The sequence below is a fragment of the Arvicanthis niloticus genome, chromosome 26 (genome assembly GCF_011762505.2).
Source record: "Arvicanthis niloticus isolate mArvNil1 chromosome 26, mArvNil1.pat.X, whole genome shotgun sequence".
In the NCBI taxonomy this organism is placed as follows: Eukaryota; Metazoa; Chordata; class Mammalia; order Rodentia; family Muridae; genus Arvicanthis; species Arvicanthis niloticus.
This window is the reverse complement of record NC_133434.1, coordinates 30632469-30655328: the sequence shown is the minus strand read 5'-3', so window position 1 is coordinate 30655328 and position 22860 is coordinate 30632469. Positions and strand designations below refer to the sequence as shown.

Genomic DNA, 22860 nt, shown 5'->3' with positions numbered 1-22860 from the left:
ACACATCCCAGATAGCATTCCTCAGGTGCTATACTAGATGGCTTTGTGTGTCAACTTGGCACAAGCTAGAGTCCTCAGAGAGGAGGGAGCCTCACTTGAGAAAATGCCTCCATAAGATCCAACTGTAAGGTACTTTCTTAATTAGTGATTGATAGGGGGAGGGTCCAGACCATTCTGGGTGGTGCCATCCCTGGGCTGGTGTTCAGAGTTCTATAGGAAAGCAGGCTGAGCAAGCCCGGGGAGCAAGCCAGTAAACGGTTGTACTTCACGGTCTCTGCATCAGCACCTGCCTCCAGGATCCTATCCTGTGTGAGTTCATGGCCTGACTTCCTTCAATGATGAACAGTGCTGTAGAAGTGTAAACCAAATAAACCCTTTCCCCCTCAACTTGGATTTTGCTCATGTTGCTGCATCATAGCCACAGAAACCTTGACTAAGACAGGTCCTGTCCACTTTTGTTTTTCAGGCAAGGTCTCTCACTGGCCTGGAGGTGGATGAGTGGGCTGGCCAGCTGTTCAATAAGCCCAGAGATACATCTGTCTTCACACCCCTAACATCAGGATTGTAAGTACACAGATACCAAACCTAGCTGCTGTTACTTCTCCTTCTTCTCCTTCCCCTTCTCCTCTTCTTCTCTCCTTGCCCCCCCCCCCCCCCGTTTTTAAAATGTGGTTCCTGGAACCCTCTCTTCTCTCTCCTTTTGTCCTCCATTCCCATCCTTTCTCTGCCTCTACCCCCTTTTCCATGTCCCCTTCCCTTCCCCCAATAAACTTCCTTCTATACGATGCCCACCATCTGGCTGATTGTTTAGGTAGACGCCTAGGCATGGCCTCATACAGATTCCCCACACGCTCCCTAACACATTATACCATGGTTTTATAAAACACAAGACCATCTACTCCGTCCCTAGTTCTTTTTAAAAATTATATCAGCTCAGCATGAAAGTGGTATCTTTGTATAATTGATCCAATGCTTTGGTAAAAGTGAAGCAGATACTAGGTGGCTTAATACATACCCAGTGATCTGCTCACTCTCCTGGAATTTATCTTGACCCTAAAATCTGAAAGAGTTTACCTCCATCATCAGAAAAAGGAAGCAAAATGAAATCTGAGATATTTTGTATCGAACCATTAGGAAAAAGACCATGGAAGAAAAAAAAAACAAGTTACAAAAACACAATCCCTTTTAAGCTTGCAGACGTGCTGTCACCTAGTGGAAGCCCTCTGTTGGGTCATTTGATTTGTAGCAAGAGAAAAAGCATCAAACCAGGAAGGCTACAGCAGATCTGAGAATGTTTCTCTAACCCTGTGGTCGCCCAGACAACAAAGTCCCATGATCCCCCTTTCTTCTGCAGCTGGGCAGGACTTGTTATTGTTGTTGTTTTAAATGTTAATGAGGTGGGCCTAGCTGCTCTCTCCCAGCGCTGCTATTCAGCTCTTCCAACCTGAGGCAAGAGCACCCTTCAAAGGCCCCCAAACAGAATACAGGCAGGCTCTGGAAACAACTTGACCCTAGGCCTGCAGACAGAAGAGTAGAAAACTAAGAAGAAAAAGAAAGACAACAAAACCTTAAAGCTTGCAATCTTGACTCCAAAGCATCCAGTACTATGATGCAAATCCATGCAGATGAAAAGGCGGCCAGAAGGCTTTGCTGTCTGCTGCTTCCACACACAGGGCTTAAGAAACAAATGACAAGGGGCCAAACCCACCTCAAACAAGTTGGGCTAAGGCTTTCATCCTTTCAGCTAGCTAACTCTCTTGAGAAGCCCTGGTCTCCCTTTTCCCTGACGTTCTCAGTTCTCATTTAAAGCTAGGATGCTTTTTTTTTTTTTTTTTTTTTTTTTACAAAGTCCTCTCTGTCTCTCCAAGGAATAAGTGATCCAGTCCTAAGGAGCAGGAATGTCTGGAGCTGGGATACCTGTAAAGGTCTCTTTCACGGGGGAACATCTCCATCTGCTGGAAACTCAGATGTCTGCATTAAAGGCACAAAGTTAAGTTTTCTTTTCCCCACAAATCTAACAAATATCCATTTCTATTTTCTCTCAAGTACCTGTCACTATCTGACTGAAAGCAGCTGTCCCTCTTCCTTTTTCTAAGGTCCCGGGAAGCCATGTTTATCTCTGTGATATTTATAGGATTGCCCTAGCCCTGGCCCAGGGTTAGACAGGTCCTTCCCATCTGTCTTCCCCGACAACAGGACATCCATAGGTCAGTCCTGAAAACCTCTACAAAACCCTCCTGAGTCAGGAGCTTGTCTGCCTGAAGGTCAGAGGTTTCGGCGCTTCAGTAGGCTGGCATTCCTTTGAACTATTCCTTACACCTCGGGTGCCTTTATGTGTCAAGGCAAACTGCTCAATGACCCTGTCCTCTAATTCCAAAGGTACACAAACACGTGGGTGAGGAGGGCAAGGCCGTGTTTGCCCTTCTGGTGTATCTTATGTGAAAGTTCTACTCTCGAATGCTGGCGTATTCTTCTTTAAATGCTGGAGTTCTTCAACCTCAATGGAGCGTCTCAGAAACAGCCTGCTACAGTTTAGATCATAAAGTCTTCCCAAGCCATGTTTATGGTTTAGTTCCCAAGGTGGTGCTGGTGGGAGGTCTTCAGGCACCCATATTGAGGGCACCCCTGAACAGGATTATAGGACTCCCCATTTCCTCTCCTTCTTCCCCCTCCTCTCCCTCCTCCTCTTCCTCCTCTACTTCCTCCTCTTCTTCCTCCTCCTCTTCCTCCTCCTCTTCTTCCTCCTCTTCCTCTTCCTTCTCCTCTAGCTTCCTGGTCAGGAGGTAAGTGGATTTGCTCTTTTGTAATCTACCATAATATAATCCTACCATAGACTCAAAGCAATGGGACAATCATTTTATGTACTGAAACATTCATATCTATGAGACAATATATATATATATATATATATATATATATATATATATATATATATCAACCTTTCAACGTAGTAACAGAAAGCTAAGTAATACACAACTCTGGAAGACCCAGTGCTCACAGGACAGAGGTCCCCTCTTCCCTCAGAGAGCACCAGGTTCCTCCTCCTTTCTTTCTCTTCCCTTCATCTTCCTCTTTCCTCAGCATCAGACTCCATTCTGCCATTCTCTTTACTTTTGTTGCTTTTCAAAAGTTATTTTTTAATTTTTAAAGTATTTATACGTGTGTGTGTGTGCATGCATACACAAGCACTTAAATTTATATACACATGTGAGTGTAGGCAACCAAAGTGGGCATTAGATCTTCTAAAGTTGGAATTACAGACAGTTGTGAGCTGCCCAACATGGGTGCTGAGAACCCAACTCAGGTCCTTTGCAAGAGCCATGCATATTCTTAACTGGTAAACCATCCCTCCTGCACCACACTCCACATGACAGTCTCTTCTTTAGTATAGTGTGTGTGTGTGTGTGTGTGTGTGAGAGAGAGAGAGAGAGAGAGAGAGAGAGAGAGAGAGAGAGAGAGAGAATGTGCACACGTGCATGCATGCTAAACCATGTATTTGGAAGTCAAGGACAACTCTCGGGAGTCAGTTCTCTCCTGCTACCATGTAGGTCCCAGAGACTTCACACAGGTCCTCGGCAGGCGCCTTTATGTGTTGCATTATCTCATAGGCCCCATTCACTTCTTCAGACTGACACATAATCCCATTGATAAGTCATTACTTTCCCATGCTAAAGACACAGTATAAATTTGAATGGCTTCCTGGGCCCCTCTCTTTTTATGGATATAAGGGGAGGTTGGGGTGATCTCATTCTATTTATGAAGGTCTGAGGGAAAGGCATTCATATGGAACCAGGCCAATCTGCCTCAGCAGCCTTCCTTTGTACATCAAATCTGGTGGGAAGAACACTGTCCTCATCACTGCAGGGCCAGTGAAGAGCCAGGCTAGACATGAGAACACCTGACAACGAGAAAGCCATAGACATAAAACACAGGACAGCTGGGATCTTCCCCACTTCTCTGAGGGACCAAGACCACCTTCCTTCACCTTTCAGAAACATCAGCCAAAATGGAAGGAAAACAAGGAGAGAGACTAAGTGAGCACCCCACCCCTTCCCCAGGCCTCAACTGCCTAAGCCAGGAGCAGAAGCCTTCCAAAGCTTTTGATCTCAACAGCCAGCTCCAAACATGTTACCTTCTTAGCCCCAGAAGAACAAATTTGGGGTTATTAAGTAGTGAGTCACAATAGGAGATCCATTTTTTTAAAGTATGCTTTTTAACAGCTAATATTTAAGATGATCCCATTAACAGGAAAACAAATAATAAAATAGAATAGCCACTGGATTATAACTGAGTGAGTCCTGCTTCTGGCAATTTCCACACACACCTGCTGCAGGATGTGGGATCCTGCGTTGTTCTCATGCCCAGAGGACCTGCCAACTTCTCAGCAAAGGCTTTTCCTGAAGATACACTGTTAAGTGTTGGCAATACATGCCTGTCCTGAAGCCACAGCCCTCTACTGTGGTCCATGCACAAGTGCCACAACCTTAACAAGTCCCCTCTTCTTCTCCCGTCCCTCTCAGCAACTGTGGCCTCCTGTTTTCTGGCCACCACCCCGGTTCCCCATCTTTTCACCCAATGCAGACATTCCCTGAGGGTTGTCTGTAGCTCCTTCCTTGACTCTCCCCTCTCCTGCCATCGCTTGGGGTGACTGTGGTACTGAGAAATGATCCCCCATGGGCGCCAGTATTTGCACACTTGGTTCCAGCTGGTGGCGCTGTTTGGGGAGGTTTAAGAGGTACGGCTTTGCTGAAGAAAGCATGTTGCTGAAGGTAAGTTTTTAGACCATTTATCATCTCCCTACTTTTCGTCTGCTCTTTCTGCTTTGAGCTTGCAGTTGAAGATTGGGACTCTCAGATTCCTGCTCCAGCTGCTATACAGCTCTACCTTGAAGGACTCTCATTCCTTTAGAACCATAAGCCAAAATAAATGGTTCCTTCTATAAGTTGCCTTGATTATTAAATTTTACCAAAGCAAGAGAAAAGTAATTAGTACAGCAGGGAGCCCCATATTCTGCTCACACTACCAGGAGTTCCAGTTACCAACATGCCTACTCTATACCCACCTTGGGATACCCTGGATTCTCCTCAAACCCACTGAGCACCGGACTTGAGTTCTGAAGTTTCCTCCCTTCTCTGGTCTTCCCTTGTTGTGTGAGGTATGCCACCATTCCATTGTCTTTTCCAGCTGTCCCACCCAAGTGATTCATCCTCTAGAGTGTCACTGGCATTTCTGTCCCTGTCCTCCCACAAGCAGAACGATATGAAGCCCAGAGGACTGTGTACCTCTGCTCAATGCCTTGCTCCCTTGCCTAGAGTGGTACTTACCTCAGGCATCTCCTTGTGGAATCAGGGTCTTCTCTAACCCACAACCCTCACTGGTCCCTCAAGCTGCATAAAGATGGGAGACTAAGCACCTCCACAATCTGACCTGACCAATTATTTGCTAGTGTTTCAATCCAACATGCTCTCGACCTATTACATCTGTCTACTCATGAAGCCTGATCATACTTTTTGTATTACAGCTTCAATGAGTTTGTTTCTACCGGTCCCATTGGCTCAGATTCCTTTCTTGGATACCTGGAGAAGACTGAGGTGATAGCTAGGATTTGGATGTAAACATAAACTGGGGCACAAGAAGAAGCCTGGGTTTTGGAAAATAAGAGCATGAATATCAGAACAGAACACACACACACACACACACACACACACACACACACACGGAGAAACAATAAAAAATTAAAGTCTTTTAAAAATGTCTTTTAATAAACTTCAACTCTGCCTCATACTGGCTTATCCTGAAATTCTTTTCTGCAGTGAAGCTAAAGACCTGGCTTTACCTAAGTCAAGATCCTGTAAAGACTAAGGGAACGTCTGAGATTGCTTTGGGTCACAGTATGGAGGTGTGTCTCCATCCTTGTCAGAAGCTAGGTCAATTGTTCTCAAACATTCATGTACATCATTGTCACCTAGTGGACTTACTAAGCCTCTGCTGCCAGGGTTTTCCTGAGTCTCAGATTTTAAGTGTGGCACCCCTGAATGTGCATCTCTAATACAGTCCTAGGGCCCCTGCTGGTCCAGGAGACACATTTTGATAACTAGTATCCTAGTTAACTAGTACATCATCTCTACCCCTGGTTAACTTAGCTCTCAAGGCCAGATGGAATTGGAATCCTTCCTCTTGGGTTTACCATGAACTAACTCTCTCTCTCTCTCTGTCTGTCTCTCTCTGTGTCTCTCTCTCTCTCTGTCTCTCTCTGTGTCTCTGTCTCTCTCTGTCTCTGTCTGTCTCTCTCTGTGTCTGTGTCTCTGTCTCTCTCTCTGTCTCTGTCTGTCTCTCTCTGTGTCTCTGTCTCTCTCTGTGTCTCTGTCTCTCTCTCTGTCTCTCTCTCTCTGTCTCTGTCTCTCTCCTCTCACATATCATCATCCTTCCTGCTTACATAATGTGTCAGAAAACATGCATCCCACCAGGAGTGACATGAACAGGCAAAAAGCTCTGCTCCCGAAGAGTACACTATATAAGGCTGAGGGTAAGAGAAACACAAACACTGGAACCAGCAGACACAGTTTAGTGTGAAAAGCAGGCACAAGTTGCCAGGGAGCAGAGTCAGAAACAGCTAATGCAGTCTGGGCAGGTCTGAGAAGGCTGCCCAGAGGATGGTACACTGGCTAGGATCTGAAGACACAGGAGAAAGAAAACAGGGAGATGTGGAGGAACGCACTTCCTGCCTTGTGCTGCTCGCCCTTTGCGTGTGTTTGTGCCTGCATGCACTCTCTCTTTACCTCCCCATCTGAAGACTGACTAACCTACCTAGTCGAAGAGATGACCCCTAATCTCCACAGACGTTCCTTGGGATGCTTGGGCCCTGGCAGACAGTTTTCTTTTTAAGTGTTTCATCTTTGTGTGCACGTGCATGACGAACACATGCCATGGTGGGCATGCGTTGGTCAGAGACAAGTCTGTGGAGTCATTTCTCTCATAATACCTTTATGTGGATTCCGGGGATCAGACTCAGGTAGCTAGGTTTGTATGGCAAAGCACCTTAACCCACAGAGCCATCTTGCTGGCCCAGTAGGTAATGTTTATTCCCTGATGGAGGGCACACAGTTGCAACAGTCCAGAGTAGTTTTGGCTTTAGGGGCCAGGGGTGGAGGGAAGGAAAGTGTGAAGAGATATGAGTTTGAGTGAGATCCTCTCTGTCACTTTTGACACTTCCTGTGACTTTCCCTAGGTACTCCAAGACACACAATTCAACATTAAGCCCCAATAGCACACCTGACCTCAGCCCACGGGCTCACGGATGCCAGCAGCCTGTCTGCGGGTGATGACTAATGACATCATCCCACCCTTCGAGTCTACTTCCAGCCCAAGCCACCATCTGTGAGTAGTCTCTTGCTTGACTAATGGCTTGTCTCGAGAATTGTTTTGCACGGTTATAAACAGAGATTGGGCGTTCGCCCTCATCGCCTTTATTTCAAGTGAGTACGCTGACCTCACTCCTGCAAGAAACCTCTTTCCTAGAACTCTGTGTGTATCCGGGCGTTGCTCATTCTTAGGATGTAATCTAGCACAACTCCCAGGAAGTTGCTGAGATACCCTGGGCTCTGCTGAAGTAATGGAAGCTTTCTGACAGCTGAGCTGGCCCAGAACCATCTTTGTGCCTCTGTTGCTTGTGTGTGTGTGTGTGTGTGTGTGTGAGTGTGTGGGTGTGTCCACATTCTTTACAAGTCCCCATGTATATACACGCACATGGAGAACAAGCTTGGTTGTTGTTTCTTGGGTGATATCTATTTTGTCGTTGTTGGGGTTTTTGTTTATTTGTTTGTTGGTTTGGCTGTTGTTTTAGAGACTCAGTCTCCGATGGACCTGGACCTCACTGAGTTGGGCTAGGCCGGCTGGTCAGTGAACCTCAGTTGTTTATCCATCTCTGCCTCCTCAGTCCCAGGGCTGCAGATGTGTGTCACCATGCCTAGGGACTGAACTCAGGTTCCTCAGACTGAGCTATCTCCCTAGTCTAGAGAACACTTTCTGAATTGGAAATTGAGATGAATATCTATGTCCCTCTGTTACTGTGTCTATTCCTCGGCACACAGAATGTGGTTAGCTCCTGTCTCACGTTTGGGGGATTAGTAAGTAACAAGTACCCACCAGCAACCATTTTCTCTTATCTATCTGGCCTTTCTCTAAAATAGGATTGTCTGATTATAAAGGAAAAAAAAAAACATGGAAAGTTAGTGTCCTATAAGGAGAATTACATTCCCCACTGCATCCCGCATTTGAGAGCTTAATCACTTCACAGTCCAGGGCATCAGGGGAGAGGCGCCAAGCACAGAAACATGTGTCTGCATCACCCTGGGGGAGGTCATGCATCACTCAGCTCCCCGCACAGCTGTTCTACAGGACAAAACACAAGGCAGCATTCTGCATATTCCAATCTACCCTCTGACCTAGCTAGAAATTGAATTCCTTCCAGTGTTCATAAAACATCCCGAGGAAGGGTTACTCCAGCAACTTTACAACTGATTTTGGACCAGCGGCCGGCATTTTGTAAAATCACGACTTTAATCCCCAGGGATCAAGGATGCAACATTTGTGTGTGCAGAATGCTTTCTCCAACCCCACCCCCCTCAGTGGCAACGCCCTCTTCCATGAACTGCTTGTGACCCTCAGGATAAAAAAGGCAAAGACCCACCACACAGTCACAGATTTTTGTGAAGAGAATGGACTTTGAGAACATCTGCCTAGACTCCATATTCACAGGAGGGCAGTTTCTCCAAGGGTTAACTTTTACATAGCACTAAACTAAGAACTCCAGTGTCTTGACTCACCATCCAAAGCTGTTTCAGAAGCAGGAGGAAAAGCTCCTGCTCTTCAGAGGGGGGCGAGCATGTAATTATTAGGCTGGAGGAGAGTGCATTGAAAGTGTTTGCTGTGCTAGCATGAGGGGCCGAGTGTGATCCCCAGTGTCCCCTGGAAAGCAAAGGTCATCTGTACATTTACAATCCCAGCTCTGAGGAGCAGACAGACAAATCCCCGGGGCTCACTAGCCAGCCAGGCTAACCTAATTAGTGAACCCTAATGTCTAGTTAGAGATTCTGTGTCGGAAAACAAGATGAACAACTCATGAGAAATAGCACTTGAGGTTGACCTCTGGCCCCCCGCAGACATGTACATACAAACACACACACAGCATACATACACACATGTGCACATATATGCGCAAATGCCTTTTTTTTTTATGGTGAAAAAAAAGTGTATATTTAGAATTAGTCATCTGGACTCAGTTTAGATGATCCCAATCTTGTTGGCAACATCCAGAGCATCATAATCGGGAGCCAAGCGAACATACGCCTTCTTCTCTCCATCAGGCCTTATCAGGGTATTGACTTTGGCCACATCAATGTCATAGAGTTTCTTCACGGCCTGTTTGATCTGGTGCTTGTTGGCCTTGACATCCACGATGAACACAAGCATGTTGTTGTCCTCTATTTTCTTCATGGCTGACTCAGTGGTCAGTGGGAATTTGATGATGGCATAGTGGTCAAGCTTGTTTCTCCTGGGCGCACTTTTCCGAGGATATTTTGGCTGCCTCCGGAGCCGCAGTGTCTTGGGACGCCGGAAGGTGGGTGACGTTCGGATCTTCTTCTTTTTGTGGCTGTGGACTCCTTTCAGCACTGCCTTCTTAGCTTTCAAGGCCTTTGCCTTGGCTTCGGCTTTGGGGGGGGGGGGCAGGAGCTTCCTTCTTCGCTTTCGGCGCCATCTTGGCGAAAAACGCGCAAATGCCTTTTTAAAATAAAGTTGTGGGGATGGAGAGATGGTTTGTAGTTCAAAGCCCTTGTTGCACAGCCAGGAGGACCAAGGTTTTGATCCTAACACCCATAATATAGATCCCACAGAGCAAGCTAGGCAGCTTGCCCACGCCTGTAACCACAGCAATGAGGGGGCAGAGACGGGAGAGTATTGGGGATAATAACTTCCAGCCCAATTGAGAAAACAGGAGCCCCAGGTTCATGGAGAGAGCCTACCTTCATAGGAATTGGTAGAGAGTGACAGAAGATGACACCAGATGGATCATTTGAGGTCTGTACACACACACATACCTCCCCCCCCACACACACCATGCTCAACACACACATATACACATACAATGAATACTTTTTTTATTAATGTATTAAAATGTTAAAAATGTATTTTATTGGACTGATGAATGTTTTGCCTATATGTATATATGTATAATATGTATGTGCATGTGTGTGCATGGTACCTGTGGAAGTTGAAAGTGGGTTTTTATAGAACCGGAGCTAGAGATGGTTGTAAGGTACCATGTGGGTGCTGGGAACCAAAACTGGGTCTTTTTCAAGAGAATAAGTGCTCCTACCTGCTAGTCCATCTCTCTAGCTCCCAGCAGACACGGCTTAGAAACAGAGTCTCAGCATGTCACTGTACTATGATGATAATTTGCTATTTGGGGACGTAAGTGGCTCTAAAACACCATTTGTGATCCCTCTGAATGAGAAGCTGTGAAAGGCCAAGTTCAGAGAACATCTCAGAACTTTACACCCAACAAAGAAGAAAGCAAAGCTATTCTTTTAAAACGTCCAGTTACTAAGCCTGCTCGTGCCTTAGGCCACAGCACAGAGCTTACCACATTCTGAAAGTTAGGATTCGCTTACACATCATTTCTCATAAAACAGAAGGACAGGAACTTAGGCATGTGGCATTAAAAATTAATATATATATGTTTTAATTATATATAAATAAATTATATATAATTAATATATAATTATATATAATTAAATTATATATATAATTTATAATATATATTATATATATAAATAAATTATAATTTTATATATATGTTTTAATTCACTGGTTTGTAAGTTACAGGCATTTTTTAAAAATAACATTTTGATTAAAGAGGCCATCAAGAATGAAACCAGGCACTACTTAGAGATTGTTCCTTACCTCAACCCTAACTATCTGGGGGTTCTCAGGTCAACCTTTTAATCTCTTAATTTTTCTTGTCCCCAAAAGGAGGCTGTGAGAAAGATAAAAGCGGGCTTGGCACAGAATTACTGTTTAGCAACTGTGGCTACGGCATGGAAACAGGCCTGTGAAGCGAGATGCTAAAATAAGGCTGTTCCTGTTCCATTAAGATGCTGCAACAGGAGGAGCTGTATTCTGAAGAGGCACGAACCACAAAGGTGATGAGCCAAAAGTTACCACTGGACTCTAAATCCCCAGATCACTGTGGGGAGGGGAGCGTTGGAGAGCTGTGAATAAGGAGGAGGAATTGGTGGGAGATTTGTTGGCATTTCTCTGCTAAGGCAAAGAGGTGGGTTCTTCTCCCACAGGGAAGTAGAAAGGGACTTTAGAAAACCACTAGGGGGCTTAGCTGGGTTTCCCTACAGTTAGTGGGACAGTGAGTGCTAGGTCTAATTCTTGTCTAGGAAATCTAAAAGGCAAGATTATCTGGTAGAATGAGAGGAGAAGAAGGTGTCCTGGGCACGGCTAATGCAAGAGCCAACAGGGGAACACAGCTCAGTGATTCTTAGGAAGGGTCATAGAACTTAACATGTTGTAAGTGCACCGTGCCTAAAACATAGATGAACATGTTCACGCCTCACACAATGACAGAATTTATTGAATAATAATAATATGTACACACAGTTTAGCAGTGTCCTGGTTGGGTGTTTTGTCAAGTGGACACAAGCTAGACTTATCTCAGAAGAGGAAGCTCAATTGAGAAAATGCCCCCATCCGGTGGTCTGAATGCAGGTCTGTTGGGCATTTTCTTCATTGCCAGTTGATAGAGGAGGGCCTAGCCCCTTGGGGGCAGTGACCCTGGGAGCTGAGCAAGCTAGGGGACGCAAGCCAGGAAGCAACTTTGCTCCTGAACTAAAAGATTCACAGAGATCCGCCTGCCTCTGCCTCCTGAGTGCTGGGATTAAAGATACATTCCACCATCATCTCTGTCTGTGGGAGATTGCCTTGGTGTTAATTGATACAGGAGGGTCCAACCCGCTACAGATGGCATTATTTCCTAGGCAAGGGGTCCTGTATTGTATAAGAAAGCTACAGAAGCATGAGGCTGTGAGCAAACAGCCTCCCTCCATAGTCCCTGCTGGAGCTTCCATTCTCACTTTCCTCGGTGATGGACTAGGACCTGGAAGTGTACACCCAACAGATCTTTTTCCCTTGTAAGGTGCTTTTGGTCAGTATTTTGCCACAGCAATGAGAAGGAAGCTGTGTGTGGTGGTGCATGCCTTTAATCCAGCACTCGGAGGAAGGCAGGTCTAGAGCAAGCTCTAGGCCATCCGAGGCTATAGCTGTGAGATCCAGGTAACGCTACACAGTGAGACCCTGTCTCAAAAAAGACATTTGACATTGACTTCTGGCCTCCACATGCTCAGAACCTGCCAAAGCTGGCCATCATTTTAATCAAACCAGCCTGATAAACTTGTGCCTAGATTTCACATCTTCCGTAGTGCAGAAGAAAGTCGAAGCATTGAATATTATGTCTGAAGGGTTTATTTGTAGAAAGCGTCAAAGGGGGTGGGGAGAATGAGTATAGTTCCCAGGGAATAACAAGGCATTGTTTTAAAAGCCCTTTCTGGATCATCGGCTTTTATAGGTCTGTGCCTCTCATTGTTTTTAGCTCAGCTACTTTTATAGCTCTATAAACTGTAGACACTGGTAGTAATGCAAATGAATTTTGTCAGTAGAGAGGCAACTCTGAGCATCTCTGTTCCCCCAGGAAGCCAGCTTATTGAGATAGCAAATTCCTTAGCTTTCCTCAGGGCACTTAGTGCTTCTGCTCTCTGAACCAGCTCTGATACCACACAGGGCCCTCATTAGTTAAATAAAATCTCAGACACGTTGATTTTTATTTTGAAGCTGAGTTATGATTTGTTTTCTTTTTTTCTAAAATAGCACCCACCCACCATGTACCACTGCTGCCAAACAGCCAGGACTATTCCAGTCATTCCTTCCTTTCCCTGCCTTTCTCTCTTTACCATCTACTGTATTCTGTCTCCTATTCTATTGTATTCTATTCCATTCCACTCTATTCACAGTATGGTGATGTCACCTTTCCTTTACAGGTCCCTTTCCCCAGGGACCACAAATTCACACTCACACACATACTCACTCATTCACACACACATTTTCAAACATGTACACTATTAACCTTAGGCTTCTTTTAGGAAGAGGCAGGAAGGGGAGAAACAGGAAGTAGGATAGGATAATACATTAGACAAAGACCAGGAAACTCTGGGCTTTGTAAGGGAGATGGACACAAGAAACATTACTCTCAGATCTGACACCCCTGTCTTCACAGTTGCTGATCGTAAGTTTTTGCTTTGATTTGTCTCATTTTTGTTTTTTTCAAAAAAAAAAAAAAAAAAAAAAAAAAAAAAAAAAAGGAAAAAAGTGGTTCAAAATTCAAAAGGTGCAAAAGAGTAAATATATTCCCCGACTTGTATACTCCAGTCACTTATCTAGGGACAACTCTGTAGCTCTCCCTCTCACTTGTGGACCTCTTTATGAAGAATGTCCTTTGGGGACCTGTTACTAGAACAGGGAGGGTTTGGTCAAATTGAAGGTCTGCTCTGGCAGGTAACTTCCCTCCATCAGCTTCCAGAGGCTCTGCAGCCTCTGCTCACATCAAGGCCGCAGAACACTGCCTAAACACTAGCTCTGATTGGCTGTGGCCTTGATGCCATAGCACTGGGAGGGATGTACTTCTGTGGATACACATGTAGCAGAGGCCAGAGGTCAACCTTGGGTATCTCTCTTCAGGTGTAATTCACTGTTTTTAATAACATATGTATTTTTTAATAGTAGCAGAGTATGTGCACTTGAATACAGGTGCCCAGGGAGACCAGAAGGGAACCCCAGACCTGATTTTCTGAAGCTGGGGTTATGAGTATATGTGGTTATGAGTCACCCTAGTAGGTACTGAGAACTGCATTCTGGTCCTCTGAAGAGCGGTATGTGCTCTTAACTTTGGAGGATCTCTCGGCTCCAAACACCTTGCTTGTTTTTGTTTTATTTTATTGCCCTGAGGTATAATTTTTCTGTCTTGGAACTCACCTATTAGGCTACCCTGCTGGTCAGGGAGCCCAGGGATCCACCCATCTCTGTCTCCCAGCACAACTGCCTGCCACTATGCCCTCTTTTGGGGGGGGGGTGCAGCAAACGTTTATTGATGGTATTTCAGAGAGTAGGGAGGGCTTCCCATGCCCCTCCTGTTGTCCTGGGGGATGGAAATTGTGAGGAGATGCTCAGTGTTGGGGACAGGGACTCCTCAGCAACCGAGGGCCTCTCTCTTGCTCTCAGTGTCCTCGCTGGGGTGGATGGTCCAGGGTTTCTTACTCCTTGGAGGCCATGTAGGCCATGAGGTCCACGACCCTGTTGCTGTAGCCGTATTCACTGTCATACCAGGAAATGAGCTTTACAAAGTCGTCATTGAGAGCAATGACAGCCCCAGCATCAAAGATGGAAGAGTGGGAGTTGCTGTTGAAGTCACAGGAGACAAACTGGTCCTCAGTGTAGCCCAGGATACCCTTCAGTGGGACCTCAGATGCCTGCTTCACCACCTTCTTGATGTCATCATACTTGGCAGGTTTCTCCAGGCAGCATGTCAGATGCACAATGCATACATTGGGGGTAGGAATGTGAAAGGCCATGCCAGTGAGCTTCTCATTCAGCTCTGGGATGACCTTGCCCACAGCCTTGGTAGCACCAGTGGATGCAGGGATGATGTTCTGGGCAATCCCACAGCCATCATGCCACAGCTTTCTAGAGGGGCCATCCACAGTCTTCTGAGTGACAGTGATGGCATGGACTGTGGTCATGAGCCCTTCCACGATGCCAAAGTTGCAATGGATGACCTTGGTCAGGGGGGCTAAGCAGCTGGTGGTGCAGGATGCATTGCTGACAATCTTGAGTGAGTTATCGTATTTCTTGTGGTTCACACCCATTACAAACATGGGGGCATCAGCAGAAGGGTTGGAGACAATGACCCTTTTGGCCCCACCCTTCAAGTGGGCCCTGGCCTTCTCCATGGTGGTGAAGACACCAGTGGACTCCACAACATACTCAGCACCAGCATCGCCCCATTTGATCTTAGCAGGATCTCGCTCTTGGAAGACGGTGATGGGCTTCCCATTGATAACAAGCTTCCCATTCTCAGCCTTGACTGTGCCATTCAATTTGCCATGGGTGGAGTCATACTGGAACATGTAGACCATGTAGTTGAGGTCAATGAAGGGGTCGTTGATGGCAACAATCTCCACTTTGCCAGATGCAGAGCTGAAGGCAGCCCCGGTAACCAGGCGCCTAATATGGCTAAAGTCATTCACACCGTTCGCCATTTTGTCTACGGGACGAGGCTGGCTCTGCACAAGAAGATGCAGCTGTCTCTTTAATAGGGAGGAGCAGAGAGCTCACTATGCCCTCCTTTTTCATATGGATGCTGGGGATCATATTTAAGTCCTCATGATAACACAGCAAGCACTATACCAGCTCAGCCAGCTCCCCCATCCTCCAGTGGGATTTCTGTTGACCACGAGGTGACAAGGCCTGTCTTAGCATATTCCGCACTTACAGTACGGTGAGTTATAATTGCTGAATATTCCCTGGATGGTTAATAAAGATGTTAATAAAGATGCCTCACTGTAAGAGCAAACCTGACACAGGAACTCTGTTAAACCTCCAAGAACAGAGGCCGGGGGGAGGATGAAGGCCCAGATGCGAAGGGCAGGAACAGAGGCTATCACAGCATAAGGCAAGACCAGCACCTGCAAGGGCCTTAAGAATTTCGACTAACCCTTTCAAAGCCCAGAACAGGGCAGGCTGGGAAGACAGTGTAGTGTGCACTGTTTATAGGAAAGAGAGTGTCCAGGCAGGGCAAACTGGAGAAAGAATACCCAGCTGCCCTTACCCAAAGAGCCTTGGCCTCTGGCTTCGATATCCTCAGTCAACCAAGTCCACCATCTTCAGCAAAGCTACCTCTTAAAACCTTACTCGAGATGGAAGTGTTCTGTAGCAATCACAACCCCGGGCCAACAGGAATCAAATCAATAAGGCAGTTAGTAGTGTGTTGAGGAACAGGCCTCAAAAGAGATTATTTTGCAAAATAACCCAACTCAATTGTTTTCAGCTAGCAGAAAGGGAAAATCCATTTCTCGCCACATTGAATTTTCTCACTCTCTTTCCTTTATCCTTCCCAAATCTGCATCCCCACATCTGGAATGTGATCCTGATGTGCAGTCCCCTCTCTGCCAGAAAGGTTGCTGGCGTCTGCCAAGACACTTAATCCAGCCCCCGCCCTTATTGAAACTGCAGGCTGGAAAGAAAGAGAAAGCAGGGGCAAGGGTGTGGGGACTCTGCTCAGACTCCCCGATGCCTAAACCTGGCAGCCGCCCCCACAGCTCTTGGCTGTTGCAACCCACGCCCTCCGGAGAAGCTGGCCCTTGGGGAGTTCCACCTGTCAATATGCTTAACTATTCACAGAAGAGCAAGCCTATCAGCTCTCACCCAGCCAGCTGGTCAAAGGTGGTGTAAAGAAACACATGCTTCTGGGCAGACCATGCTGATGACATCCCAGTGAAGGAAGGAGGTGCCCGAGTCTGAGACTACAGCACATTGGTGACTTTCTCACAAAGTTATCAGATTTGGGAGCCAAAGGCAAACAAAGGAGAGTTCAGGAGGTTGGGATTAACACTCACCTGCAGTAAGCCTGTGATATCAGTTTTTTATCACAGACAATCTGTACCACACAGACCTTACTGAGAATATGTTTTAATCTGCAATTCATGGAAGCCTTCAGAAAGAAGGCTCTGACCTTAGAAAGATCATGGATCTAAAAGAATCTAACCCAGGGTCTGGTTCATGGGTGGCATTCAGCAAATAGTACATTTATTTTGTGTTTGTTTGTTTGTTTGATTTTAGAATATTTTGTACATGTTTCCATGTTAAAACAACAGGGGAAGAAAGAGGTGTCATCGTTTCTAGGCCCAGATTTACCTACTTTTCAAAAAGGATCACAGGTAACATCTAGACGTGAGGAATGCAAGGCTGGCTTGATGTCTCAAGTCCAGAATCCCAGCACCCAGGAGGCTGAGGCAACAGGATCAAGGCAGGCTGGACCAACCACAAATCGAGAACCAACAAGAGGACTGTGAAGCTTAAGGGGGAGACATCGCTTAAGGGGGAGCTCTGGAGGAACAACCAGTCCGAGATGTAAATAGAAAGACTTATCAACGCCTGGGGAGTGATGTGGAATTTATTTTACACTGGAGACCTGTAAAGGTGATGTGGACTCTATTTCTTAAACATGGATAAGTCATGCAGCGGCTCAAGACCACACCGTGGGCCCACAAGTTGCTTAGTTGATTTATTCTGTAATTATGAGCGAGTGCCCGCAGGAAAGGGATGGGTAGAAGAGATAGTAGGGCCCAAGTAGCTAGTGGTAAGATCCACGAGACAAGCTCCATGACATCTATGGCTTTGCCTGACACACTCTGAGTTGCCAGTAGACTTGTTTAGAGTGCTTAGTTCCTCTAATACTTCCTGAGTCTCCATTCGGAGAGCTATTCCCTAGCGTCTGGATGACAAACCCAAGCTGACTCTCCACCATTACCTAACTGGCTCAGTCTGAGGCCTGTCTGCCAGTTCCCTTCTTGGTACCCTCCTCCCTTAGTCCTGGACCCTTTCCCTCAGGTTCCCTCAGGGATCCATGGCTTCTCCTCAGTTTCCTTGACTCCCCCCCCCCCCCTTTCAGACATTTCCTTGAATACTAGCCTCAGTTTCTTTGCTCCTCCACACCTGGGGATCTCAGCCCCTCTCTTTAATTACAGATGATGGACCCTGCCCCCTTACCTGTCTCCCTCTTACTTTCTAAGTGTAGAACTATACAGGTCAAAGGTCACACAAGCAGCAAATGGCAGAGGCAGCGTTCGATTTCAGCTTCATTTGCTCCTCTATGCAAAGAAGGTGAGAGTTTATGAGCCTGGCGCCAGACCAGAGGCTCTTGTTACTCTAGAGGCTAACACACCCTCTAAGCTGGCATGAAAGCACCGGCCTTCTTCAGCTGTCTCCGGTCCCCAGGAAGCTTGTCAGTGACTCTGTGCCAGGGGCCTCGGTTTTAAGATCTCCAGCCTGTAAACCCCTTTGAACTACTTTACAGAAAACCAACCTGTGAGTGTTCTTTTTCATCTTCTCTGACCTGCTCCAGTAAGCAAGATAGAAACACTGTATTATGGGCTGTTTTATGAGCAGGTTCAACGTTCTGATGAAGAGCTGGGAATTTGGCTAAGTGGTCAAGTACTTGGCCAAAGTGCACAAGGTCCTAGGTACAATCTATAGCACTGAATAGTAAAAGTGCTAAGTCAGCCAGTAGAGTGCTTGTTAGGCATGCCCGAGGATCTGTGTCTTATCCTCAGCACAAACTAAACGGGGCATGGTGGTACAGGCCTATAACCCCAGCACTTGAGAGGGAGTGCAAGGAGAATCAGAAACTCAAGGGGGGATATATTCTGCTCTAGCAGGCTGGAAATATGCTAAGAACCTAACTTAAACCATAAATAGGTATCAAGGACTACAGAAGAATTTGTCTCAAAAAGAAATTGAAAGAAAGTGAAATAGTGCATCCAACTTTTATCACCAGATCTCATTCACTGTCAGTTTCACCTTAGCTTAGACCGACCATAGACACTGCAGCAACACGAGGATCTGATTCCCTCTTCTCCCACTCACCCAGTGGGAGTCGTCCCAGCAAGAAAACAGCAACACTGCTCCTGCACAGGAATGGCTGTGAGAAGTGGTTGAGTTGGAGCAGCGGGTAAAATTACTTGCCACTAAAGACTGGAGGCTTCAATTCTGTCCCTGGAACCCACATAAAAGGCCAAACGTGGTGGCCAGCAACCCTATGGTGAGACGGGTGGCAGAGACGGGAAAATCAGCCAGAGGCTCCTGGGGCAGCTAGCCTAGAGAACACAGTGCTTTGGCTGAATTAACCAAGAGACATTCGGTCTCAACAAGGTAAAAGCTAAGAAACAACGGGGAAGTTGTCTTCTCATGACACACATACACCTCTGCACACACACACACACACACACACACACACACACACACACACACACACTAAGAGGGTCACTGGACACAATGATTACTAAATGAAGCCTAGGGCTGTGAGGAGTTGAATAAATGTACACTATCGCTTGCAAGGCCCTTGGAAAGCTGCCTTAGTTTTCCCTCGTCTCCTGGACCTGCCTCTTACCTGTCCAACCTCTAGATAAGCCTCTCAGAAGAAGCATCTTTTCTTAGAGTTATGGGCCTTCTGAGCTATTACTCACACTGCTATTTTCTTGTAAAATGCCTTTCCATAAATGTGTCCAAATGGAAAATTCCATCAAGACCCAGCTTAAGGGCTGGAGAGGCGGCACAGAGTTTAGCAGAGGCCCCGAGTTAGATTCCTAGCACCCAAGCTCACAAGTGCTTATAACTCGAGTTCTAGGGGATCTGATGCCCTCTTCTGGCCTCTTGGGCACCAGGCACATATGTGGAACATATACCCATACATATAAAATAAAAACTAACTTTTAAAAGGCATAGCTTACATGCTAATACGTTTTCCTATGCACCGTCTCAGAAGTTTGGTTGGAAGTCATCACTTTTCATAAAGGCTCTCATGAGTGCAGTGGCTGAACGTCAATCACAGCACACAGAACATTGGTTCACTTCTGTTCCCTGGCATCTCTGAGCTCTTAAGAGAGGACCCATGGATCCCTAACAGACCACACAGAATATCAATAAACACCACTGGAAAGGACCTCAACTATACCAGAAAATCCCAGGGTGTCTGGAAGGGCTTAGCAAGCCTCCCCCACCCCCAACCGCACCCTCCTGCCAGCCGTGTTCCATTTTTCCTGGCTTCTGAAGACCCAGACCCTTCAACTGTGTCTGTAAGGGATCGAGTATACAGAGTAAATGTTGCTACTCAGCGTTGTGGCTGGAAGAGTGAGAAAGATTCTATAATTCACCTCCATATAAACGTGTTGCTAAGGAAAAGAAACAGGTCTCCTTTGTCGGAGGGAATGGCTGGCAACCAGTAGGAGTTGGGATAAGCTCAAGCCATGTGTTTGCAGACGGAACTTTACCTTGCGCACCAACCATCAAACCTCAACCTGGCTGAGAAGTGCATGTAACAGAATGAGAGACAGCAGGCAGGCCTGGAGGCTTCATTCTTTCCAAATGGACGTTCGACTTGCTCCTGGTTGGAAAAGGATGCTAAACAGATGAAGAAGACAGGAAAGCATCCACTCTGTTCAAACCTCAACTCTGCCAAGCAAAAAGGCATGTGGAAACCTCTTCTCTTGCTTCATTGCAAGGCCTCTTGGGGGAAAGGAAGAAGAATGAAGTGTGGAGAACAGAGTTGTCATGATGCTTCACAGGGCTGAATGTGTAAGAAGTGTAACCAAAGAACCCGGGCATGCAGGCTGTGGGTGGAAAGTCAGATGCCAGGAAGACATGAACTTCCTTAATGGAGATCAGAATAAACAAGTCTGGAGCATTTGGTGATTGATTTCTGGATTCTGACGGCTCTGAGGTTCAGAGTGGGAGACGGGAGACAAAAAGCAAAGAGATGCACCGGAAGGTTCTCATGCCATTTTCCGTCCAACCTGGCCACGGAGAAAGTGAGCACGGAGAAAGTGGCCAGGGCACTCCATCTCCCCATCTCCAGTCTCTGAGGCAGGTGTCCCTGAGAACCTGGGAGTAGCTGTGGCCCACATTGTACAGGTCCACATGGAAAGTGACACAAAGGCAGATGGGTGAGGAATGTTTCAACAGCTTTCAGGGGTTAGAAAAGGCTTCCCCGGGTGTGCAGGGATGTCTTGTTGTACAAGTGTCAGGAGCAGAGTTCGGGTCCCCAGAAACCTTGTAAATGATGACTGGGGAATAACTACATGCCTATAATCCCAGCCCCAGAAGGCGGAGACCTGGTATTCTCTAAACAAGCTGCCTAGCAAGGCTAGCCATATTGACAGGCTCTGGATTTGACCGCAAGACTCGGCTTTGCTAAAGAAGATGGAAGGACAGTGCAGAATTGTAGGAAGCATGGCTTTGAGTAAGCGTCGGAGGAAGGAATATGCCTGACTACCTGGAGTGCCGTGGTCAGACAACTTCATGATCTATTTATTTGTTCGAAGCCAGCCTCCATCTGAGTCCTTAGGCTGTAATCCTGGGCTTTGTCTCTCAGTGAACAGAACGTGTGCCTTGCGTCCTCCATCAACAGACTCCATCCTTGTGCGGATTACATTATTACAAATTCTTCCTCTCTAGGCCCTAGCCCTGAGCTCTGTTCATCAGTCAATAGAATTCATTCTTATTGTAAAGGTCACATATGCTTTACTACCTTGTAAGGAGATTTTAATGTAGCTAGCCCTGAAGCATTGCATGAGAACTGTCACACGGAGACTTTCTTTTTCTTTTCTTTTCTTTTCTTTTCTTTCTTTCTTTTTTTTTTTAAACCAAAGTTCTATGTTTAAATGTGTAAAAAAAATTAAAGCAAACTTCGGAAGTTTTGGTCCAGTCTGTTCTCTTTGGTTTGATTTCCCACAGTGGCCATGCCTGCAGGGATCCCTCTACAGAGGATGACTTCTATCATTCACCTTAGCTTTCACACACGCGTGGACTACAGATGTGTGCATGTGCGCATGCACGCATGCACACACGCACACACACACACGGAAATGGGAAGAAAAAGAAAAAAGGCTTCCTTAGTTCCCAGAGAGGAAATTAGAGCAGGTGGCTGACAGAATCAGTAATACTGAAAGCTGTGTGAAACCCAAGAGCAGACAGCAAGGTCGGTACAGAGAGGACGAAGCCGGTCCACAGAAGCAGCACAGTTTAAGAATGCTTGCTACACATGGATGCTTCCTTTATAGATGCTTCTCCCCAAGAAGGGATTTGCCACTACCAACTCCTCCTCCCTCCTTCCTCATCTCTTCCAGCTCTTCCTCTGTCTCCTTCTTCCTCTGGTTCTTCCCCCCCCCCTCCCCCTTCCCTGCCCCTGGCCTTCTCTTTCCTCTTTGTTCATAATAAAGCAATAAAACAGTGTGCTGTGGTGGGGGATGTAGACAGCTCCACTCAGCACTGGCATCAGAGCACCCTGCCTCTCACTAGCAGAGTTCGAGCCCTTTTGTTTACTCCACAACAGTCAGGCTGGGCCAGATGCTCCCTTGAACCCTGCAGTAGTCCCATTCTGTGATGGCTTTACCATGCAGTGCTGAGCTGGGGTGCAAGGCTGTCTGCTGACAGTAGGAACAGACTGCTCCTACTCCCCAGGGCATTTCCACAGTAACTCACTGATCCTCTGGGAGCTCAGCTGGTCTGGGAAAGCATTTTCCAAACAGAGGTCATTGGTACCCCAGCTAGCACTCAGAGCGAAGCTGTTCCAAGCACAATGTGTCGACAGGCTTGCCTGATGGTGCTCTTTGAACACAGGGACCTGAGTGGCCTCACACATCACATCATCTCAAAGGCAATAAAGCCACCACTCCCCGCTATGGTGTTTCTTAGAAGAACTAGCAACAGGCTTAATGTATAAATATAGGAACTTGGCCGTGCACTTTGCCTACAATGCATTTATGTGAAGGCCCTCACCCAATATTTAGGAGTGGTACACCCTCATCATCAACTCTGGATTTTCCGTTTCTCCTGCTTCCTTACTCTCTTCTGTGCCTTGCCTCTAAACTTCCAAAGATATCTCAGGATTGCTAGATGTTCTTCTGTCTAGCTAAGTTTCTCAAAAGTTAAAGAAATCCAGCTTCCAAGTTTTCTCTCAAGGGGACTATA

General features: G+C 46.4%; 1 protein-coding gene and 2 pseudogenes across 4 annotated transcripts in view; all 3 read right to left on the bottom strand.

Annotated features, from left to right (window-relative positions):
• The window catches only part of Thsd4 (thrombospondin type 1 domain containing 4), a 562869-nt gene that overhangs the window by 304283 nt on the left and 235726 nt on the right, over positions 1-22860 (bottom strand). The gene's annotated exons all lie outside the window — the stretch shown is intronic.
• LOC143439292 (large ribosomal subunit protein uL23 pseudogene) lies at positions 9232-9763 on the bottom strand (annotated as a pseudogene).
• LOC143438897 (glyceraldehyde-3-phosphate dehydrogenase pseudogene) lies at positions 14322-15606 on the bottom strand (annotated as a pseudogene).